This window comes from Pseudophryne corroboree, chromosome 4 (assembly GCF_028390025.1).
Source record: "Pseudophryne corroboree isolate aPseCor3 chromosome 4, aPseCor3.hap2, whole genome shotgun sequence".
NCBI lineage: Eukaryota > Metazoa > Chordata > Amphibia > Anura > Myobatrachidae > Pseudophryne > Pseudophryne corroboree.
This window is the reverse complement of record NC_086447.1, coordinates 23263670-23286496: the sequence shown is the minus strand read 5'-3', so window position 1 is coordinate 23286496 and position 22827 is coordinate 23263670. Positions and strand designations below refer to the sequence as shown.

General features: G+C 36.8%; 13 non-coding genes across 13 annotated transcripts; 3 read left to right on the top strand and 10 right to left on the bottom strand.

Moving 5' to 3' along the window:
* Window positions 1-203: 203 nt before the first annotated feature.
* TRNAN-GUU (transfer RNA asparagine (anticodon GUU)) lies at window positions 204-277 on the bottom strand. The gene has a single exon. It is a non-coding gene; the product is annotated as a tRNA-Asn (tRNA).
* A 3426-nt stretch (window positions 278-3703) lies between these two features.
* On the bottom strand, window positions 3704-3777 carry TRNAN-GUU (transfer RNA asparagine (anticodon GUU)). The gene has a single exon. It is a non-coding gene; the product is annotated as a tRNA-Asn (tRNA).
* Window positions 3778-3963: 186 nt separating this feature from the next.
* Window positions 3964-4035, top strand: TRNAM-CAU (transfer RNA methionine (anticodon CAU)). The gene has a single exon. It is a non-coding gene; the product is annotated as a tRNA-Met (tRNA).
* Window positions 4036-8348: 4313 nt separating this feature from the next.
* TRNAN-GUU (transfer RNA asparagine (anticodon GUU)) lies at window positions 8349-8422 on the bottom strand. The gene has a single exon. It is a non-coding gene; the product is annotated as a tRNA-Asn (tRNA).
* Window positions 8423-8608: 186 nt separating this feature from the next.
* Window positions 8609-8680, top strand: TRNAM-CAU (transfer RNA methionine (anticodon CAU)). Its single transcript has one exon. It is a non-coding gene; the product is annotated as a tRNA-Met (tRNA).
* An 834-nt stretch (window positions 8681-9514) lies between these two features.
* TRNAN-GUU (transfer RNA asparagine (anticodon GUU)) lies at window positions 9515-9588 on the bottom strand. The gene has a single exon. It is a non-coding gene; the product is annotated as a tRNA-Asn (tRNA).
* Window positions 9589-14175: 4587 nt separating this feature from the next.
* TRNAN-GUU (transfer RNA asparagine (anticodon GUU)) lies at window positions 14176-14249 on the bottom strand. Its single transcript has one exon. It is a non-coding gene; the product is annotated as a tRNA-Asn (tRNA).
* A 1093-nt stretch (window positions 14250-15342) lies between these two features.
* On the bottom strand, window positions 15343-15416 carry TRNAD-GUC (transfer RNA aspartic acid (anticodon GUC)). Its single transcript has one exon. It is a non-coding gene; the product is annotated as a tRNA-Asp (tRNA).
* A 2228-nt stretch (window positions 15417-17644) lies between these two features.
* Window positions 17645-17718, bottom strand: TRNAN-GUU (transfer RNA asparagine (anticodon GUU)). The gene has a single exon. It is a non-coding gene; the product is annotated as a tRNA-Asn (tRNA).
* A 2229-nt stretch (window positions 17719-19947) lies between these two features.
* On the bottom strand, window positions 19948-20021 carry TRNAN-GUU (transfer RNA asparagine (anticodon GUU)). Its single transcript has one exon. It is a non-coding gene; the product is annotated as a tRNA-Asn (tRNA).
* A 1093-nt stretch (window positions 20022-21114) lies between these two features.
* Window positions 21115-21188, bottom strand: TRNAN-GUU (transfer RNA asparagine (anticodon GUU)). The gene has a single exon. It is a non-coding gene; the product is annotated as a tRNA-Asn (tRNA).
* A 1093-nt stretch (window positions 21189-22281) lies between these two features.
* TRNAN-GUU (transfer RNA asparagine (anticodon GUU)) lies at window positions 22282-22355 on the bottom strand. The gene has a single exon. It is a non-coding gene; the product is annotated as a tRNA-Asn (tRNA).
* Window positions 22356-22541: 186 nt separating this feature from the next.
* On the top strand, window positions 22542-22613 carry TRNAM-CAU (transfer RNA methionine (anticodon CAU)). Its single transcript has one exon. It is a non-coding gene; the product is annotated as a tRNA-Met (tRNA).
* Window positions 22614-22827: the final 214 nt, after the last annotated feature.

Here is a 22827-nt window from a genome sequence, read left to right as displayed (position 1 = left end):
CTCAATTGGATTTCTCTGCCTGCATATTTTTTTTTCTCTGCAACCCCATGCTAAATTGTGCTTCCTGTTTTTTATAAAATGACTTAATCAAATCTGACTCTGATTGCATCAGAGAAGGCCAGGTACCCTACACTATAAGAGGTGGTTTGAAATTTTGACTTGTCTACTTAAAGATCACCAAAATTTGATCACACGGTCATTTACGTCCCTGGGTGGGATTGAACCACCAACCTTTCGGTTAACAGCCGAATGCGCTAACCGGTTGCGCCACAGAGACAGCTTGCAAAAGCATGTACTGACAAAGGCTAAAAAGCATTCATCTAGAAAGTTTCCTAGAAAAAGGTTAAAAAGGCAATAATCTGGAGAGTTTTGCAAGATTTTTCTTCCATTGAACAACGAAGAAACACATTGGTACTTTCACATGATGAGTGAGTACTTCAGGATCTCTGACACTAACATGAGCAGCAGAGTGGCGCAGCGGAAGTGTGCTGGGCCCATAACCCAGAGGTCGATGGATCGAAACCTTCCTCTGCTATGTGCACTTATTTTTTGTTAATTAAATTCTTCCAAAACTGGGATTGATATTTTGACTCTTTTATTTTTACTTAAAGTACAATAACTTTTAACATTTTAATTTGTTTTAATAGTATATTGACAGCACTGTTTTCTTTCAGAAATCCACTTAATTTTCTTTACCCTATTACTGAAATGGTAATTGACAAAAACAAGCTACATTGTCATCAGAAGAGCAATGCAAAATGTACAATTGATATTTCAAAATCATCTTTCCAGCTTGAATTTCAATGATGCATTGAGGCAACGATTTTGTGAGAAACATCTTCACACTTAAAGAAAGATTTTCTTAACTTCTTACCTGTGTGCTGATTAGATATCACCTGGTTTTCACATTAAACAGATTCCCACTTGAGAAAGCAGCAAGGATGCAGTGAGGTTTATGTTTCCTGGTGTCAACCTGTATTATTTCTGTGGACATTGTAATGAGGATGCATCTTGCTGCCTTTCCAGTGAAGCAAGTTTTAATCAGTAATAGGTGAAAAACCATTCCTACAAAGGTGTTAATCAGAGACTTGGCTTTGTGGACACTTTTCAGAGAGCAAATGTGTTAGCATAAAAATAAAGCCATAAAATGGAGGGCTGATTAATTACTCAATAGGATTTCTCTGCCTGCAAAAAAATTTTTCTCTGCAACCCCATGCTAAATTGTGCTTCCTGTTTTTTATAAAATGACTTAATCAAATCTGACTCTGATTGCATCTGAGAAGGCCAGGTACCCTACACTATAAGAGGTGGTTTGAAATTTTGACTTGTCTACTTAAAGATCACCAAAATTTGATCACACGGTCAGTTACGTCCCTGAGTGGGATTAAACCACCAACCTTTCGGTTAACAGCCGAATGCGCTAACCGATTGCGCCAGAGAGACAGCTTGCACAAGCATATACTGACAAAGGCTAAAAAGCATTCATCTAGAAAGTTTCCTAGAAAAAGGTTAAAAAGGCAATAATCTGGAGAGTTTTGCAAGATTTTTCTTCCATTGACCAACGAAGAAACACATTGGTACTTTCACATGATGAGTGAGTACTTCAGGATCTCTTACACTTACATGAGCAGCAGAGTGGCGCAGCGGAAGCGTGCTGGGCCCATAACCCAGAGGTCGATAGATCGAAACCATCCTCTGCTATGTGCATTTCTTTTTTTGTTAATTAAATTCTTCCAAAACTGGGATTGATATTTTGACTCTTTTATTTTTACTTAAAGTACAATAACTTTTAACATTTTAATTTGTTTTAATAGTATATTGACAGCATTGTTTTCTTTCAGAAATCCACTTAATTTTCTTTACCCTATTACTGAAATGGTAATTGACAAAAACAAGCTACATTGTCACCAGAAGAGCAATGCAAAATGTACAATTGATATTTCAAAATCATCTTTCCAGCTTGAATTTCAATGATGCATTGGGGCAACGATTTTGTGAGAAACATCTTCACCCTTAAAGAAAGATTTTCTTAACTTCTTACCTGTGTGCTGATTAGATATCACCTGGTTTTCACATTAAACAGATTCCCACTTGAGAAAGCAGCAAGGATGCAGTGAGGTTTATGTTTCCTGGTGTCAACCTGTATTATTTCAGTGGACATTGTAATGAGGATGCATCTTGCTGCCTTTCCAATGAAGCAAGTTTTAATCAGTAATAGGTGAAAAACCATTCCTACAAAGGTGTTAATCAGAGACTTGGCTTTGTGGACACTTTTCAGAGAGCAAATGTGTTAGCATAAAAATAAAGCCATAAAATGGAGAGCTGATTAATCACTCAATTGGATTTCTCTGCCTGCATAATTTTTTTTCTCTGCAACCCCATGCTAAATTGTGCTTCCTGTTTTTTATAAAATGACTTAATCAAATCTGACTCTGATTGCATCAGAGAAGGCCAGGTACCCTACACTATAAGAGGTGGTTTGAAATTTTGACTTGTCTACTTAAAGATCACCAAAATTTAATCACACGGTCAGTTACGTCCCTGGGTGGGATTGAACCACCAACTTTTCAGTTAACAGCCTAATGCGCTAACCGATTGCGCCACAGAGACAGCTTGCAAAAGCATGTACTGACAAAGGCTAAAAAGCATTCATCTAGAAAGTTTCCTAGAAAAAGGTTAAAAAGGCAATAATCTGGAGAGTTTTGCAAGATTTTTCTTCCATTGACCAACGAAGAAACACATTGGTACTTTCACATGATGAGTGAGTACTTCAGGATCTCCTACACTTACATGAGCAGTAGAGTTGCGCAGCGGAAGCGTGCTGGGCCCATAACCCAGAGGTCGATGGATCGAAACCATCCTCTGCTATGTGCATTTCTTATTTTGTTAATTAAATTCTTCCAAAACTGGGATTGATATTTTGACTCTTTTATTTTTACTTAAAGTACAATAACTTTTAACATTTTAATTTGTTTTAATAGTATATTGACAGCATTGTTTTCTTTCAGAAATCCACTTAATTTTCTTTACCCTATTACTGAAATGGTAATTGACAAAAACAAGCTACATTGTCACCAGAAGAGCAATGCAAAATGTACAATTGATATTTCAAAATCATCTTTCCAGCTTGAATTTCAATGATGCATTGGGGCAACGATTTTGTGAGAAACATCTTCACCCTTAAAGAAAGATTTTCTTAACTTCTTACCTGTGTGCTGATTAGATATCACCTGGTTTTCACATTAAACAGATTCCCACTTGAGAAAGCAGCAAGGATGCAGTGAGGTTTATGTTTCCTGGTGTCAACCTGTATTATTTCAGTGGACATTGTAATGAGGACGCATCTTGCTGCCTTTCCAATGAAGCAAGTTTTAATCAGTAATAGGTGAAAAACCATTCCTACAAAGGTGTTAATCAGAGACTTGGCTTTGTGGACACTTTTCAGAGAGCAAATGTGTTAGCATAAAAATAAAGCCATAAAATGGAGAGCTGATTAATCACTCAATTGGATTTCTCTGCCTGCATAATTTTTTTTCTCTGCAACCCCATGCTAAATTGTGCTTCCTGTTTTTTATAAAATGACTTAATCAAATCTGACTCTGATTGCATCAGAGAAGGCCAGGTACCCTACACTATAAGAGGTGGTTTGAAATTTTGACTTGTCTACTTAAAGATCACCAAAACTTGATCACACGGTCAGTTACGTCCCTGGGTGGGATTGAACCACCAACCTTTCGGTTAACAGCCGAATGCGCTAACCGATTGCGCCACAGAGACAGCTTGCAAAAGCATGTACTGACAAAGGCTAAAAAGCATTCATCTAGAAAGTTTCCTAGAAAAAGGTTAAAAAGGCAATAATCTGGAGAGTTTTGCAAGATTTTTCTTCCATTGACCAACGAAGAAACACATTGGTACTTTCACATGATGAGTGAGTACTTCAGGATCTCCCACACTTACATGAGCAGCAGAGTGGCGCAGCGGAAGCGTGCTGGGCCCATAACCCAGAGGTCGATGGATCGAAACCATCCTCTGCTATGTGCACTTATTTTTTTGTTAATTAAATTCTTCCAAAACTGGGATTGATATTTTGACTCTTTTATTTTTTACTTAAAGTACAATAACTTTTAACATTTTAATTTGTTTTAATAGTATATTGACAGCATTGTTTTCTTTCAGAAATCCACTTAATTTTCTTTACCCTATTACTGAAATGGTAATTGACAAAAACAAGCTACAATGTCACCAGAAGAGCAATGCAAAATGTACAATTGATATTTCAAAATCATCTTTCCAGCTTGAATTTCAATGATGCATTGGGGCAACGATTTTGTGAGAAACATCTTCACCCTTAAATAAAGATTTTCTTAACTTCTTACCTGTGTGCTGATTAGATATCACCTGGTTTTCACATTAAACAGATTCCCACTTGAGAAAGCAGCAAGGATGCAGTGAGGTTTATGTTTCCTGGTGTCAACCTGTATTATTTCAGTGGACATTGTAATGAGGATGCATCTTGCTGCCTTTCCAATGAAGCAAGTTTTAATCAGTAATAGGTGAAAAACCATTCCTACAAAGGTGTTAATTTTCAGAGAGCAAATGTGTTAGCATAAAAATAAAGCCATAAAATGGAGAGCTGATTAATCACTCAATTGGATTTCTCTGCCTGCATAATTTTTTTTCTCGGCAACCCCATGCTAAATTGTGCTTCCTGTTTTTTATAAAATGACTTAATCAAATCTGACTCTGATTGCATCAGAGAAGGCCAGGTACCCTACACTATAAGAGGTGGTTTGAAATTTTGACTTGTCTACTTAAAGATCACCAAAATTTGATCACACGTTCAGTTACATCCCTCGATGGAATTGAACCACCAACCTTTCGGATAACAGCTGAATGCGCTAACCGATTGCGCCACAGATACAGCTTGCAAAAATATGTACTGACAAAGGCTAAAAAGCATTTATCTAGAAAGTTTCCTAGAAAAAGGTTAAAAAGGCAATAATCTGGAGAGTTTTGCAAGATTTTTCTTCCATTGACCAACGAAGAAACACATTGGTACTTTCACATGATGAGTGAGTACTTCAGGATCTCTTACACTTACATGAGCAGCAGAGTGGTGCAGCGGAAGCATGCTGGGCCTATAAGCCAGAGGTCGATGGATCGAAACCATCCTCTGCTATGTGCATTTCTTTTTTTGTTAATTAAATTCTTCCAAAACTGGGATTGATATTTTGACTCTTTTATTTTTACTTAAAGTACAATAACTTTTAACATTTTAATTTGTTTTAATAGTATATTGACAGCATTGTTTTCTTTCAGAAATCCACTTAATTTTCTTTACCCTATTACTGAAATGGTAATTGACAAAAACTAACTACATTGTCACCAGAAGAGCAATGCAAAATGTACAATTGATATTTCAAAATCATCTTTCCAGCTTGAATTTCAATGATGCATTGGGGCAATGATTTTGTGAGAAACATCTTCACCCTTAAATAAAGATTTTCTTAACTTCTTACCTGTGTGCTGATTAGATATCACCTGGTTTTCACATTAAACAGATTCCCACTTGAGAAAGCAGCAAGGATGCAGTGAGGTTTATGTTTCCTGGTGTCAACCTGTATTATTTCAGTGGACATTGTAATGAGGATGCATCTTGCTGCCTTTCCAATGAAGCAAGTTTTAATCAGTAATAGGTGAAAAACATTTTCTACAAAGGTGTTAATCAGAGACTTGGCTTTGTGGACACTTTTCAGAGAGCAAATGTGTTAGCATAAAAATAAAGCCATAAAATGGAGAGCTGATTAATCACTCAATTGGATTTCTCTGCCTGCATAATTTTTTTTCTCTGCAACCCCATGCTAAATTGTGCTTCCTGTTTTTTATAAAATGACTTAATCAAATCTGACTCTGATTGCATCAGAGAAGGCCAGGTACCCTACACTATAAGAGGTGGTTTGAAATTTTGACTTGTCTACTTAAAGATCACCAAAATTTGATCACACGTTCAGTTACGTCCCTCGATGGGATTGAACCACCAACCTTTCGGTTAACAGCTGAATGCGCTAACCGATTGCGCCACAGAGACAGCTTGCAAAAATATGTACTGACAAAGGCTAAAAAGCATTCATCTAGAAAGTTTCCTAGAAAAAGGTTAAAAAGGCAATAATCTGGAGAGTTTTGCAAGATTTTTCTTCCATTGACCAACGAAGAAACACATTGGTACTTTCACATGATGAGTGAGTACTTCAGGATCTATTACACTTACATGAGCAGCAGAGTGGCGCAGCGGAAGCGTGCTGGGCCCATAACCTAGAGATCGATGGATCGAAACCATCCTCTGCTATGTGCACTTATTTTTTTGTTAATTAAATTCTTCCAAAACTGGGATTGATATTTTGACACTTTTATTTTTACTTAAAGTACAATAACTTTTAACATTTTAATTTGTTTTAATAGTATATTGACAGCATTGTTTTCTTTCAGAAATCCACTTAATTTTCTTTACCCTATTACTGAAATGGTAATTGACAAAAACAAGCTACATTGTCACCAGAAGAGCAATGCAAAATGTACAATTGATATTTCAAAATCATCTTTCCAGCTTGAATTTCAATGATGAATTGGGGCAACGATTTTGTGAGAAACATCTTCACACTTAAAGAAAGATTTTCTTAACTTCTTACCTGTGTGATGATTAGATATCACCTGGTTTTCACATTAAACAGATTCCCACTTGAGAAAGCAGCAAGGATGCAGTGATGTTTATGTTTCCTGGTGTCAACCTGTATTCTTTCAGTGGACATTGTAATGAGGATGCATCTTGCTGCCTTTCCAATGAAGCAAGTTTTAATCAGTAATAGGTGAAAAACCATTCCTACAAAGGTGTTAATCAGAGACTTGGCTTTGTGGACACTTTTCAGAGAGCAAATGTGTTAGCATAAAAATAAAGCCATAAAATGGAGAGCTGATTCATCACTCAATTGGATTTCTCTGCCTGCATAATTTTTTTCCTCTGCAACCCCATGCTAAATTGTGCTTCCTGTTTTTTATAAAATGACTTAATCAAATCTGACTCTGATTGCATCAGAGAAGGCCAGGTACCCTACACTATAAGAGGTGGTTTGAAATTTTGACTTGTCTACTTAAAGATCACCAAAATTTGATCACACGTTCAGTTACGTCCCTCGATGGGATTGAACCACCAACCTTTCGGTTAACAGCTGAATGCGCTAACCGATTGCGCCACAGAGACAGCTTGCAAAAGCATGTACTGACAAAGGCTAAAAAGCATTCATCTAGAAAGTTTCCTAGAAAAAGGTTAAAAAGGCAATAATCTGGAGAGTTTTGCAAGATTTTTCTTCCATTGACCAACGAAGAAACACATTGGTACTTTCACATGATGAGTGAGTACTTCAGGATCTCTGACACTAACATGAGCAGCCGAGTGGCGCAGCGGAAGCGTACTGGGCCCATAACCCAGAGGTCGATGGATCGAAACCATCCTCTGCTATGTGCACTTAATTTTTTGTTAATTAAATTCTTCCAAAACTGGGATTGATATTTTGACTCTTTTATTTTTACTTAAAGTACAATAACTTTTAACATTTTAATTTGTTTTAATAGTATATTGACAGCATTGTTTTCTTTCAGAAATCCACTTAATTTTCTTTACCCTATTACTGAAATGGTAATTGACAAAAACAAGCTACATTGTCACCAGAAGAGCAATGCAAAATGTACAATTGATATTTCAAAATCATCTTTCCAGCTTGAATTTCAATGATGCATTGGGGCAACGATTTTGTGAGAAACATCTTCACCCTTAAAGAAAGATTTTCTTAACTTCTTACCTGTGTGCTGATTAGATATCACCTGGTTTTCACATTAAACAGATTCCCACTTGAGAAAGCAGCAAGGATGCAGTGAGGTTTATGTTTCCTGGTGTCAACCTGTATTATTTCAGTGGACATTGTAATGAGGATGCATCTTGCTGCCTTTCCAATGAAGCAAGTTTTAATCAGTAATAGGTGAAAAACCATTCCTACAAAGGTGTTAATCAGAGACTTGGCTTTGTGGACACTTTTCAGAGAGCAAATGTGTTAGCATAAAAATAAAGCCATAAAATGGAGAGCTGATTAATCACTCAATTGGATTTCTCTGCCTGCATAATTTTTTTTCTCTGCAACCCCATGCTAAATTGTGCTTCCTGTTTTTTATAAAATGACTTAATCAAATCTGACTCTGATTGCATCAGAGAAGGCCAGGTACCCTACACTATAAGAGGTGGTTTGAAATTTTGACTTGTCTACTTAAAGATCACCAAAATTTGATCACACGGTCAGTTACGTCCCTGGGTGGGATTGAACCACCAACCTTTCGGTTAACAGCCGAATGCGCTAACCGATTGCGCCACAGAGACAGCTTGCAAAAGCATGTACTGACAAAGGCTAAAAAGCATTCATCTAGAAATTTTCCTAGAAAAAGGTTAAAAAGGCAATAATCTGGAGAGTTTTGCAAGATTTTTCTTCCATTGACCAACGAAGAAACACATTGGTACTTTCAAATGATGAGTGAGTACTTCAGGATCTCTTACACTTACATGAGCAGCAGAGTGGCGCAGCGGAAGCGTGCTGGGCCCATAACCCAGAGGTCGATGGATCGAAACCATCCTCTGCTATGTGCACTTATTTTTTTGTTAATTAAATTCTTCCAAAACTGGGATTGATATTTTGACTCTTTTATTTTTACTTAAAGTACAATAACTTTTAACATTTTAATTTGTTTTAATAGTATATTGACAGCATTGTTTTCTTTCAGAAATCCACTTAATTTTCTTTACCCTATTACTGAAATGGTAATTGACAAAAACAAGCTACATTGTCACCAGAAGAGCAATGCAAAATGTACAATTGATATTTCAAAATCGTCTTTCCAGCTTGAATTTCAATGATGCATTGGGGCAACGATTTTGTGAGAAACATCTTCACCCTTAAAGAAAGATTTTCTTAACTTCTTACCTGTGTGCTGATTAGATATCACCTGGTTTTCACATTAAACAGATTCCCACTTGAGAAAGCAGCAAGGATGCAGTGAGGTTTATGTTTCCTGGTGTCAACCTGTATTATTTCAGTGGACATTGTAATGAGGATGCATCTTGCTGCCTTTCCAAAGAAGCAAGTTTTAATCAGTAATAGGTGAAAAACCATTCCTACAAAGGTGTTAATCAGAGACTTGGCTTTGTGGACACTTTTCAGAGAGCAAATGTGTTAGCATAAAAATAAAGCCATAAAATGGAGAGCTGATTAATCACTCAATTGGATTTCTCTGCCTGCATAATTTTTTTCTCGGCAACCCCATGCTAAATTGTGCTTCCTGTTTTTTATAAAATGACTTAATCAAATCTGACTCTGATTGCATCAGAGAAGGCCAGGTACCCTACACTATAAGAGGTGGTTTGAAATTTTGACTTGTCTACTTAAAGATCACCAAAATTTGATCACACGGTCATTTACGTCCCTGGGTGGGATTGAACCACCAACCTTTCGGTTAACAGCCGAATGCGCTAACCGATTGCGCCACAGTGACAGCTTGCACAAGCATGTACTGACAAAGGCTAAAAAGCATTCATCTAGAAAGTTTCCTAGAAAAAGGTTAAAAAGGCAATAATCTGGAGAGTTTTGCAAGATTTTTCTTCCATTGACCAACGAAGAAACACATTGGTACTTTCACATGATGAGTGAGTACTTCAGGGTCTCTAACACTAACATGAGCAGCAGAGTGGCTCAGCGGAAGCGTGCTGGGCCCATAACCCAGAGGTCGATGGATCGAAACCATCCTCTGCTATGTGCACTTAATATTTTGTTAATTAAATTCTTCCAAAACTGGGATTGATATTTGACTCTTTTATTTTTACTTAAAGTACAATAACTTTTAACATTTTAATTTGTTTTAATAGTATATTGACAGCATTGTTTTCTTTCAGAAATCCACTTAATTTTCTTTACCCTATTACTGAAATGGTAATTGACAAAAACTAACTACATTGTCACCAGAAGAGCAATGCAAAATGTACAATTGATATTTCAAAATCATCTTTCCAGCTTGAATTTCAATGATGAATTGGGGCAACGATTTTGTGAGAAACATCTTCACACTTAAAGAAAGATTTTCTTAACTTATTACCTGTGTGCTGATTAGATATCACCTGGTTTCCACATTAAACAGATTCCCACTTGAGAAAGCAGCAAGGATGCAGTGAGGTTTATGTTTCCTGGTGTCAACCTGTATTCTTTCAGTGGACATTGTAATGAGGATGCATCTTGCTGCCTTTCCAATGAAGCAAGTTTTAATCAGTAATAGGTGAAAAACCATTCCTACAAAGGTGTTAATCAGAGACTTGGCTTTGTGGACACTTTTCAGAGAGCAAATGTGTTAGCATAAAAATAAAGCCATAAAATGGAGAGCTGATTAATCACTCAATTGGATTTCTCTGCCTGCATAATTTTTTTTCTCTGCAACCCCATGCTAAATTGTGCTTCCTGTTTTTTATAAAATGACTTAATCAAATCTGACTCTGATTGCATCAGAGAAGGCCAGGTACCCTACACTATAGTAGGTGGTTTGAAATTTTGACTTGTCTACTTAAAGATCACTAAAACTTGATCACACGGTCAATAACATCCCTGCGTGGGATTGAACAACCAACCTTTAGGTTAACAGCCGAATGCGCTTACCGGTTGCGCCACAGAGACAGCTTGCAAAAGCATGTACTGACAAAGACTAAAAAGCATTCATCTAGAAAGTTTCCTAGAAAAAGGTTAAAAAGGCAATAATCTGGAGAGTTTTGCAAGATTTTTCTTCCATTGACCAACGAAGAAACACATTGGTACTTTCACATGATGAGTGAGTACTTCAGGATCTCTTACACTTACATGAGCAGCAGAGTGGTGCAGCGGAAGCATGCTGGGCCTATAACCCAGAGGTCGATGGATCGAAACCATCCTCTGCTATGTGCGTTTCTTTTTTTGTTAATTAAATTCTTCCAAAACTGGGATTGATATTTTGACTCTTTTATTTTTACTTAAAGTACAATAACTTTTAACATTTTAATTTGTTTTAATAGTATATTGACAGCATTGTTTTCTTTCAGAAATCCACTTAATTTTCTTTACCCTATTACTGAAATGGTAATTGACAAAAACTAACTACATTGTCACCAGAAGAGCAATGCAAAATGTACAATTGATATTTCAAAATCATCTTTCCAGCTTGAATTTCAATGATGCATTGGGGCAACGATTTTGTGAGAAACATCTTCACCCTTAAATAAAGATTTTCTTAACTTCTTACCTGTGTGCTGATTAGATATCACCTGGTTTTCACATTAAACAGATTCCCACTTGAGAAAGCAGCAAGGATGCAGTGAGGTTTATGTTTCCTGGTGTCAACCTGTATTATTTCAGTGGACATTGTAATGAGGATGCATCTTGCTGCCTTTCCAATGAAGCAAGTTTTAATCAGTAATAGGTGAAAAACCATTCCTACAAAGGTGTTAATCAGAGACTTGGCTTTGTGGACACTTTTCAGAGAGCAAATGTGTTAGCATAAAAATAAAGCCATAAAATGGAGAGCTGATTAATCACTCAATTGGATTTCTCTGCCTGCATAATTTTTTTTCTCTGCAACCCCATGCTAAATTGTGCTGCCTGTTTTTTTATAAAATGACTTAATCAAATCTGACTCTGACTGCATCAGAGAAGGCCAGGTACCCTACACTATAATAGGTGGTTTGAAATTTTGAATTGTCTACTTAAAGATCACCAAAACTTGATCACACGGTCAATAACATCCCTGGGTGGGATTGAACCACCAACCTTTAGGTTAACAGCTGAATGCGCTTACCGGTTGCGCCACAGAGACAGCTTGCAAAAGCATGTACTGACAAAGGCTAAAAAGCATTCATCTAGAAAGTTTCCTAGAAAAAGGTTAAAAAGGCAATAATCTGGAGAGTTTTGCAAGATTTTTCTTCCATTGACCAACGAAGAAACACATTGGTACTTTCACATGATGAGTGAGTACTTCAGGGTCTCTAACACTAACATGAGCAGCAGAGTGGCTCAGCGGAAGCGTGCTGGGCCCATAACCCAGAGGTCGATGGATCGAAACCATCCTCTGCTATGTGCACTTATTTTTTTGTTAATTAAATTCTTCCAAAACTGGAATTGATATTTGACTCGTTTATTTTTACTTAAAGTACAATAACTTTTAACATTTTAATTTGTTTTAATAGTATATTGACAGCATTGTTTTCTTTCAGAAATCCACTTAATTTTCTTTACCCTATTACTGAAATGGTAATTGACAAAAACAAGCTACATTGTCACCAGAAGAGCAATGCAAAATGTACAATTGATATTTCAAAATCATCTTTCCAGCTTGAATTTCAATGATGAATTGGGGCAACAATTTTGTGAGAAACATCTTCACACTTAAAGAAAGATTTTCTTAACTTCTTACCTGTGTGCTGATTAGATATCACCTGGTTTTCACATTAAACAGATTCCCACTTGAGAAAGCAGCAAGGATGCAGTGAGGTTTATGTTTCCTGGTGTCAACCTGTATTCTTTCAGTGGACATTGTAATGAGGATGCATCTTGCTGCCTTTCCAATGAAGCAAGTTTTAATCAGTAATAGGTGAAAAACCATTCCTACAAAGGTGTTAATCAGAGACTTGGCTTTGTGGACACTTTTCAGAGAGCAAATGTGTTAGCATAAAAATAAAGCCATAAAATGGAGAGCTGATTCATCACTCAATTGGATTTCTCTGCCTGCATAATTTTTTTCCTCTGCAACCCCATGCTAAATTGTGCTTCCTGTTTTTTATAAAATGACTTATTCAAATCTGACTGCATCAGAGAAGGCCAGGTACCCTACACTATAAGAGGTGGTTTGAAATTTTGACTTGTCTACTTAAAGATCACCAAAATTTGATCACACGTTCAGTTACGTCCCTCGATGGGATTGAACCACCAACCTTTCGGTTAACAGCTGAATGTGCTAACCGATTGCGCCACAGAGACAGCTTGCAAAAATATGTACTGACAAAGGCTAAAAAGCATTCATCTAGAAAGTTTCCTAGAAAAAGGTTAAAAAGGCAATAATCTGGAGAGTTTTGCAAGATTTTTCTTCCATTGACCAACGAAGAAACACATTGGTACTTTCACATGATGAGTGAGTACTTCAGGATCTCTTACACTTACATGAGCAGCAGAGTGGCGCAGCGGAAGCGTGCTGGGCCCATAACCTAGAGATCGATGGATCGAAACCATCCTCTGCTATGTGCACTTATTTTTTTGTTAATTAAATTCTTCCAAAACTGGGATTGATATTTTGACTCTTTTATTTTTACTTAAAGTACAATAACTTTTAACATTTTAATTTGTTTTAATAGTATATTGACAGCATTGTTTTCTTTCAGAAATCCACTTAATTTTCTTTACCCTATTACTGAAATGGTAATTGACAAAAACAAGCTACATTGTCACCAGAAGAGCAATGCAAAATGTACAATTGATATTTCAAAATCATCTTTCCAGCTTGAATTTCAATGATGCATTGGGGCAACGATTTTGTGAGAAACATCTTCACCCTTAAATAAAGATTTTCTTAACTTCTTACCTGTGTGCTGATTAGATATCACCTGGTTTTCACATTAAACAGATTCCCACTTGAGAAAGCAGCAAGGATGCAGTGAGGTTTATGTTTCCTGGTGTCAACCTGTATTATTTCAGTGGACATTGTAATGAGGATGCATCTTGCTGCCTTTCCAATGAAGCAAGTTTTAATCAGTAATAGGTGAAAAACCATTCCTACAAAGGTGTTAATCAGAGACTTGGCTTTGTGGACACTTTTCAGAGAGCAAATGTGTTAGCATAAAAATAAAGCCATAAAATGGAGAGCTGATTAATCACTCAATTGGATTTCTCTGCCTGCATAATTTTTTTTCTCTGCAACCCCATGCTAAATTGTGCTTCCTGTTTTTTATAAAATGACTTAATCAAATCTGACTCTGATTGCATCAGAGAAGGCCAGGTACCCTACACTATAAGAGGTGGTTTGAAATTTTGACTTGTCTACTTAAAGATCACCAAAATTTGATCACGCGGTCATTTACGTCCCTGGGTGGGATTGAACCACCAACCTTTCGGTTAACAGCCGAATGCGCTAACCGATTGCGCTACAGAGACAGCTTGCAAAAGCATGTACTGACAAAGGCTAAAAAGCATTCATCTAGAAAGTTTCCTAGAAAAAGGTTAAAAAGGCAATAATCTGGAGAGTTTTGCAAGATTTTTCTTCCATTGACCAACGAAGAAACACATTGGTACTTTCACATGATGAGTGAGTACTTCAGGATCTCTGACACTAACATGAGCAGCCGAGTGGCGCAGCGGAAGCGTGCTGGGCCCATAACCCAGAGGTCGATGGATCGAAACCATCCTCTGCTATGTACACTTAATTTTTTGTTAATTAAATTCTTCCAAAACTGGGATTGATATTTTGACTCTTTTATTTTTACTTAAAGTACAATAACTTTTAACATTTTAATTTGTTTTAATAGTATATTGACAGCATTGTTTTCTTTCAGAAGTCCACTTAATTTTCTTTACCCTATTACTGAAATGGTAATTGACAAAAACAAGCTACATTGTCACCAGAAGAGCAATGCAAAATGTACAATTGATATTTCAAAATCATCTTTCCAGCTTGAATTTCAATGATGCATTGGGGCAACGATTTTGTAAGAAACATCTTCACCCTTAAAGAAAGATTTTCTTAACTTCTTACCTGTGTGCTGATTAGATATCACCTGGTTTTCACATTAAACAGATTCCCACTTGAGAAAGCAGCAAGGATGCAGTGAGGTTTATGTTTCCTGGTGTCAACCTGTATTATTTCAGTGGACATTGTAATGAGGATGCATCTTGCTGCCTTTCCAATGAAGCAAGTTTTAATCAGTAATAGGTGAAAAACCATTCCTACAAAGGTGTTAATCAGAGACTTTGCTTTGTGGACACTTTTCAGAGAGCAAATGTGTTAGCATAAAAATAAAGCCATAAAATGGAGAGCTGATTAATCACTCAATCGGATTTCTCTGCCTGCATAATTTTTTTTCTCTGCAACCCCATGCTAAATTGTGCTTCCTGTTTTTTATAAAATGACTTAATCAAATCTGACTCTGATTGCATCAAAGAAGGCCAGGTACCCTACACTATAAGAGGTGGTTTGAAATTTTGACTTGTCTACTTAAAGATCACCAAAAGTTGATCACACGGTCATTTACGTCCCTGGGTGGGATTGAACCACCAACCTTTCGGTTGACAGCCGAATGAGCTAACCGATTGCGCCACAGAGACAGCTTGCAAAAGCTTGTACTGACAAAGGCTAAAAAGCATTCATCTAGAAAGTTTCCTAGAAAAAGGTTAAAAAGGCAATAATCTGGAGAGTTTTGCAAGATTTTTCTTCCATTGACCAACGAAGAAACACATTGGTACTTTCACATGATGAGTGAGTACTTCAGGATCTCTGACACTAACATGAGCAGCCGAGTGGCGCAGCGGAAGCGTGCTGGGCCCATAACCCAGAGGTCGATGGATCGAAACCATCGTCTGCTATGTGCACTTAATTTTTTGTTAATTAAATTCTTCCAAAACTGGGATTGATATTTTGACTCTTTTATTTTTACTTAAAGTACAATAACTTTTAACATTTTAATTTGTTTTAATAGTATATTGACAGCATTGTTTTCTTTCAGAAATCCACTTAATTTTCTTTACCCTATTATTGAAATGGTAATTGACAAAAACAAGCTACATTGTCACCAGAAAAGCAATGCAAAATGTACAATTGATATTTCAAAATCATCTTTCCAGCTTGAATTTCAATGATGCATTGGGGCAACGATTTTGTGAGAAACATCTTCACCCTTAAAGAAAGATTTTCTTAACTTCTTACCTGTGTGCTGATTAGATATCACCTGGTTTTCACATTAAACAGATTCCCACTTGAGAAAGCAGCAAGGATGCAGTGAGGTTTATGTTTCCTGGTGTCAACCTGTATTATTTCAGTGGACATTGTAATGAGGATGCATCTTGCTGCCTTTCCAATGAAGCAAGTTTTAATCAGTAATAGGTGAAAAACCATTCCTACAAAGGTGTTAATCAGAGACTTGGCTTTGTGGACACTTTTCAAAGAGCAAATGTGTTAGCATAAAAATAAAGCCATAAAATGGAGAGCTGATTAATCACTCAATTGGATTTCTCTGCCTGCATAATTTTTTTCTCTGCAACCCCATGCTAAATTGTGCTTCCTGTTTTTTATAAAATGACTTAATCAAATCTGACTGCATCAGAGAAGGCCAGGTACCCTACACTATAAGAGGTGGTTTGAAATTTTGACTTGTCAACTTAAAGATCACCAAGACTTGATCACACGGTCAATAACATCCCTGGGTGGGATTGAACCACCAACCTTTAGGTTAACAGCCAAATGCGCTTACCGGTTGCGCCACAGAGACAGCTTGCAAAAGCATGTACTGACAAAGGCTAAAAAGCATTCATCTAGAAAGTTTCATAGAAAAAGGTTAAAAAGGCAATAATCTGGAGAGTTTTGCAAGATTTTTCTTCCATTGACCAACGAAGAAACACATTGGTACTTTCACATGATGAGTGAGTACTTCAGGGTCTCTAACACTAACATGAGCAACAGAGTGGCTCAGCGGAAGCGTGCTGGGCCCATAACCCAGAGGTCGATGGATCGAAACCATCCTCTGCTATGTGCACTTATTTTTTTGTTAATTAAATTCTTCCAAAACTGGAAATGATATTTGACTCTTTTATTTTTACTTAAAGTACAATAACTTTTAACATTTTAATTTGTTTTAATAGTATATTGACAGCACTGTTTTCTTTCAGAAATCCACTTAATTTTCTTTACCCTTTTACTGAAATGGTAACTGACAAAAACAAGCTACATTGTCACCAGAAGAGCAATGCAAAATGTACAATTGATATTTCAAAATCATCTTTCCAGCTTGAATTTCAATGATGAATTGGGGCAACAATTTTGTGAGAAACATCTTCACACTTAAAGAAAGATTTTCTTAACTTCTTACCTGTGTGCTGATTAGATATCACCTGGTTTTCACATTAAACAGATTCCCACTTGAGAAAGCAGCAAGGATGCAGTGAGGTTTATGTTTCCTGGTGTCAACCTGTATTCTTTCAGTGGACATTGTAATGAGGATGCATCTTGCTGCCTTTCCAATGAAGCAAGTTTTAATCAGTAATAGGTGAAAAACCATTCCTACAAAGGTGTTAATTTTCAGAGAGCAAATGTGTTAGCATAAAAATAAAGCCATAAAATGGAGAGCTGATTAATCACTCAATTGGATTTCTCTGCCTGCATAATTTTTTTTCTCTGCAACCCCATGCTAAATTGTGCTTCCTGTTTTTTATAAAATGACTTAATCAAATCTGACTCTGATTGCATCAGAGAAGGCCAGGTACCCTACACTATAAGAGGTGGTTTGAAATTTTGACTTGTCTACTTAAAGATCACCAAAATTTGATCACACGGTCAGTTACGTCCCTGGGTGGGATTGAACCACCAACCTTTCGGTTAACAGCCGAATGCGCTAACCGATTGCGCCACAGAGACAGCTTGCAAAAGCATGTACTGACAAAGGCTAAAAAGCATTCATCTAGAAAGTTTCCTAGAAAAAGGTTAAAAAGGCAATAATCTGGAGAGTTTTGCAAGATTTTTTTTCCATTGACCAACGAAGAAACACATTGGTACTTTCACATGATGAGTGAGTACTTCAGGATCTCTTACACTTACATGAGCAGCAGAGTGGTGCAGCGGAAGCATGCTGGGCCTATAACCCAGAGGTCGATGGATCGAAACCATCCTCTGCTATGTGCACTTATTTTTTTGTTAATTAAATTCTTCCAAAACTGGGATTGATATTTTGACTCTTTTATTTTTACTTAAAGTACAATAACTTTTAACATTTTAATTTGTTTTAATAGTATATTGACAGCATTGTTTTCTTTCAGAAATCCACTTAATTTTCTTTACCCTATTACTGAAATGGTAATTGACAAAAACTAACTACATTGTCACCAGAAGAGCAATGCAAAATGTACAATTGATATTTCAAAATCATCTTTCCAGCTTGAATTTCAATGATGCATTGGGGCAACGATTTTGTGAGAAACATCTTCACCCTTAAATAAAGATTTTCTTAACTTCTTACCTGTGTGCTGATTAGATATCACCTGGTTTTCACATTAAACAGATTCCCACTTGAGAAAGCAGCAAGGATGCAGTGAGGTTTATGTTCCCTGGTGTCAACCTGTATTATTTCAGTGGACATTGTAATGAGGATGCATCTTGCTGCCTTTCCAATGAAGCAAGTTTTAATCAGTAATAGGTGAAAAACCATTCCTACAAAGGAGTTAATCAGAGACTTGGCTTTGTGGACACTTTTCAGAGAGCAAATGTGTTAGCATAAAAATAAAGCCATACAATGGAGAGCTGATTAATCACTCAATTGGATTTCTCTGCCTGCATAATTTTTTTTCTCTGCAACCCCATGCTAAATTGTGCTTCCTGATTTTTATAAAATGACTTAATCAAATCTGACTGCATCAGAGAAGGCCAGGTACCCTACACTATAAGAGGTGGTTTGAAATTTTGACTTGTCTACTTAAAGATCACCAAGACTTGATCACACGGTCAATAACATCCCTGGGTGGGATTGAACCACCAACCTTTAGGTTAACAGCCAAATGCGCTTACCGGTTGCGCCACAGAGACAGCTTGCAAAAGCATGTACTGACAAAGGCTAAAAAGCATTCATCTAGAAAGTTTCCTAGAAAAAGGTTAAAAAGGCAATAATCTGGAGAGTTTTGCAAGATTTTTCTTCCATTGACCAACGAAGAAACACATTGGTACTTTCACATGATGAGTGAGTACTTCAGGGTCTCTAACACTAACATGAGCAACAGAGTGGCTCAGCGGAAGCGTGCTGGGCCCATAACCCAGAGGTCGATGGATCGAAACCATCCTCTGCTATGTGCACTTATTTTTTTGTTAATTAAATTCTTCCAAAACTGGAATTGATATTTGACTCTTTTATTTTTACTTAAAGTACAATAACTTTTAACATTTTAATTTGTTTTAATAGTATATTGACAGCATTGTTTTCTTTCAGAAATCCACTTAATTTTCTTTACCCTATTACTGAAATGGTAATTGACAAAAACAAGCTACATTGTCACCAGAAGAGCAATGCAAAATGTATAATTGATATTTCAAAATCATCTTTCCAGCTTGAATTTCAATGATGAATTGGGGCAACAATTTTGTGAGAAACATCTTCACACTTAAAGAAAGATTTTCTTAACTTCTTACCTGTGTGCTGATTAGATATCACCTGGTTTTCACATTAAACAGATTCCCACTTGAGAAAGCAGCAAGGATGCAGTGAGGTTTATGTTTCCTGGTGTCAACCTGTATTCTTTCAGTGGACATTGTAATGAGGATGCATCTTGCTGCCTTTCCAATGAAGCAAGTTTTAATCAGTAATAGGTGAAAAACCATTCCTACAAAGGTGTTAATTTTCAGAGAGCAAATGTGTTAGCATAAAAATAAAGCCATAAAATGGAGAGCTGATTAATCACTCAATTGGATTTCTCTGCCTGCATAATTTTTTTTCTCTGCAACCCCATGCTAAATTGTGCTTCCTGTTTTTTATAAAATGACTTAATCAAATCTGACTCTGATTGCATCAGAGAAGGCCAGGTACCCTACACTATAAGAGGTGGTTTGAAATTTTGACTTGTCTACTTAAAGATCACCAAAATTTGATCACACGGTCATTTACGTCCCTGGGTGGGATTGAACCACCAACCTTTCGGTTAACAGTCGAATGCGCTAACCGATTGCGCCACAGAGACAGCTTGCAAAAGCATGTACTGACAAAGGCTAAAAAGCATTCATCTAGAAAGTTTCCTAGAAAAAGGTTAAAAAGGCAATAATCTGGAGAGTTTTGCAAGATTTTTCTTCCATTGACCAACGAAGAAACACATTGGTACTTTCACATGATGAGTGAGTACTTCAGGATCTCTGACACTAACATGAGCAGCCGAGTGGCGCAGCGGAAGCGTGCTGGGCCCATAACCCAGAGGTCGATGGATCGAAACCATCGTCTGCTATGTGCACTTAATTTTTTGTTAATTAAATTCTTCCAAAACTGGGATTGATATTTTGACTCTTTTATTTTTACTTAAAGTACAATAACTTTTAACATTTTAATTTGTTTTAATAGTATATTGACAGCATTGTTTTCTTTCAGAAATCCACTTAATTTTCTTTACCCTATTACTGAAATGGTAATTGACAAAAACAAGCTACATTGTCACCAGAAGAGCAATGCAAAATGTACAATTGATATTTCAAAATCATCTTTCCAGCTTGAATTTCAATGATGCATTGGGGCAACGATTTTGTGAGAAACATCTTCACCCTTAAAGAAAGATTTTCTTAACTTCTTACCTGAGTGCTGATTAGATATCACCTGGTTTTCACATTAAACAGATTCCCACTTGAGAAAGCAGCAAGGATGCAGTGAGGTTTATGTTTCCTGGTGTCAACCTGTATTATTTCAGTGGACATTGTAATGAGGATGCATCTTGCTGCCTTTCCAAAGAAGCAAGTTTTAATCAGTAATAGGTGAAAAACCATTCCTACAAAGGTGTTAATCAGAGACTTGGCTTTGTGGACACTTTTCAGAGAGCAAATGTGTTAGCATAAAAATAAAGCCATAAAATGGAGAGCTGATTAATCACTCAATTGGATTTCTCTGCCTGCATAATTTTTTTTCTCGGCAACCCCATGCTAAATTGTGCTTCCTGTTTTTTATAAAATGACTTAATCAAATCTGACTCTGATTGCATCAGAGAAGGCCAGGTACCCTACACTATAAGAGGTGGTTTGAAATTTTGACTTGTCTACTTAAAGATCACCAAAATTTGATCACACGGTCATTTACGTCCCTGGGTGGGATTGAACCACCAACCTTTCGGTTAACAGCCGAATGCGCTAACCGATTGCGCCACAGAGACAGCTTGCAAAAGCTTGTACTGACAAAGGCTAAAAAGCATTCATCTAGAAAGTTTCCTAGAAAATGGTTAAAAAGGCAATAATCTGGAGAGTTTTGCAAGATTTTTCTTCCATTGACCAACGAAGAAACACATTGGTACTTTCACATGATGAGTGAGTACTTCAGGATCTCTGACACTAACATGAGCAGCCGAGTGGCGCAGCGGAAGCGTGCTGGGCCCATAACCCAGAGGTTGATGGATCGAAACCATCCTCTGCTATGTGCACTTAATTTCTTGTTAATTAAATTCTTCCAAAACTGGGATTGATATTTTGACTCTTTTATTTTTACTTAAAGTACAATAACTTTTAACATTTTAATTTGTTTTAATAGTATATTGACAGCATTGTTTTCTTTCAGAAATCCACTTAATTTTCTTTACCCTATTACTGAAATGGTAATTGACAAAAACAAGCTACATTGTCACCAGAAGAGCAATGCAAAATGTACAATTGATATTTCAAAATCATCTTTCCATCTTGAATTTCAATGATGCATTGGGGCAACGATTTTGTGAGAAACATCTTCACCCTTAAATAAAGATTTTCTTAACTTCTTACCTGTGTGCTGATTAGATATCACCTGGTTTTCACATTAAACAGATTCCCACTTGAGAAAGCAGCAAGGATGCAGTGAGGTTTATGTTTCCTGGTGTCAACCTGTATTATTTCAGTGGACATTGTAATGAGGATGCATCTTGCTGCCTTTCCAATGAAGCAAGTTTTAATCAGTAATAGGTGAAAAACCATTCCTACAAAGGTGTTAATCAGAGACTTTGCTTTGTGGACACTTTTCAGAGAGCAAATGTGTTAGCATAAAAATAAAGCCATAAAATGGAGAGCTGATTAATCACTCAATTGGATTTCTCTGCCTGCATAATTTTTTTTCTCTGCAACCCCATGCTAAATTGTGCTTCCTGTTTTTTATAAAATGACTTAATCAAATCTGACTCTGATTGCATCAGAGAAGGCCAGGTACCCTACACTATAAGAGGTGGTTTGAAATTTTGACTTGTCTACTTAAAGATCACCAAAATTTGATCACACGGTCAGTTAAGTCCCTGGGTGGGATTGAACCACCAACCTTTCGGTTAACAGCCGAATGCGCTAACCGATTGCGCCACAGAGACAGCTTGCAAAAGCATGTACTGACAAAGGCTAAAAAGCATTCATCTAGAAAGTTTCCTAGAAAAAGGTTAAAAAGGCAATAATCTGGAGAGTTTTGCAAGATTTTTCTTCCATTGACCAACGAAGAAACACATTGGTACTTTCACATGATGAGTGAGTACTTCAGGATCTCCTACACTTACATGAGCAGCAGAGTGGCGCAGCGGAAGCGTGCTGGGCCCATAACCCAGAGGTTGATGGATCGAAACCATCCTCTGCTATGTGCACTTATTTTTTTGTTAATTAAATTCTTCCAAAACTGGGATTGATATTTTGACTCTTTTATTTTTACTTAAAGTACAATAACTTTTAACATTTTAATTTGTTTTAATAGTATATTGACAGCATTGTTTTCTTTCAGAAATCCACTTAATTTTCTTTACCCTTTTACTGAAATGGTAATTGACAAAAACAAGCTACATTGTCACCAGAAGA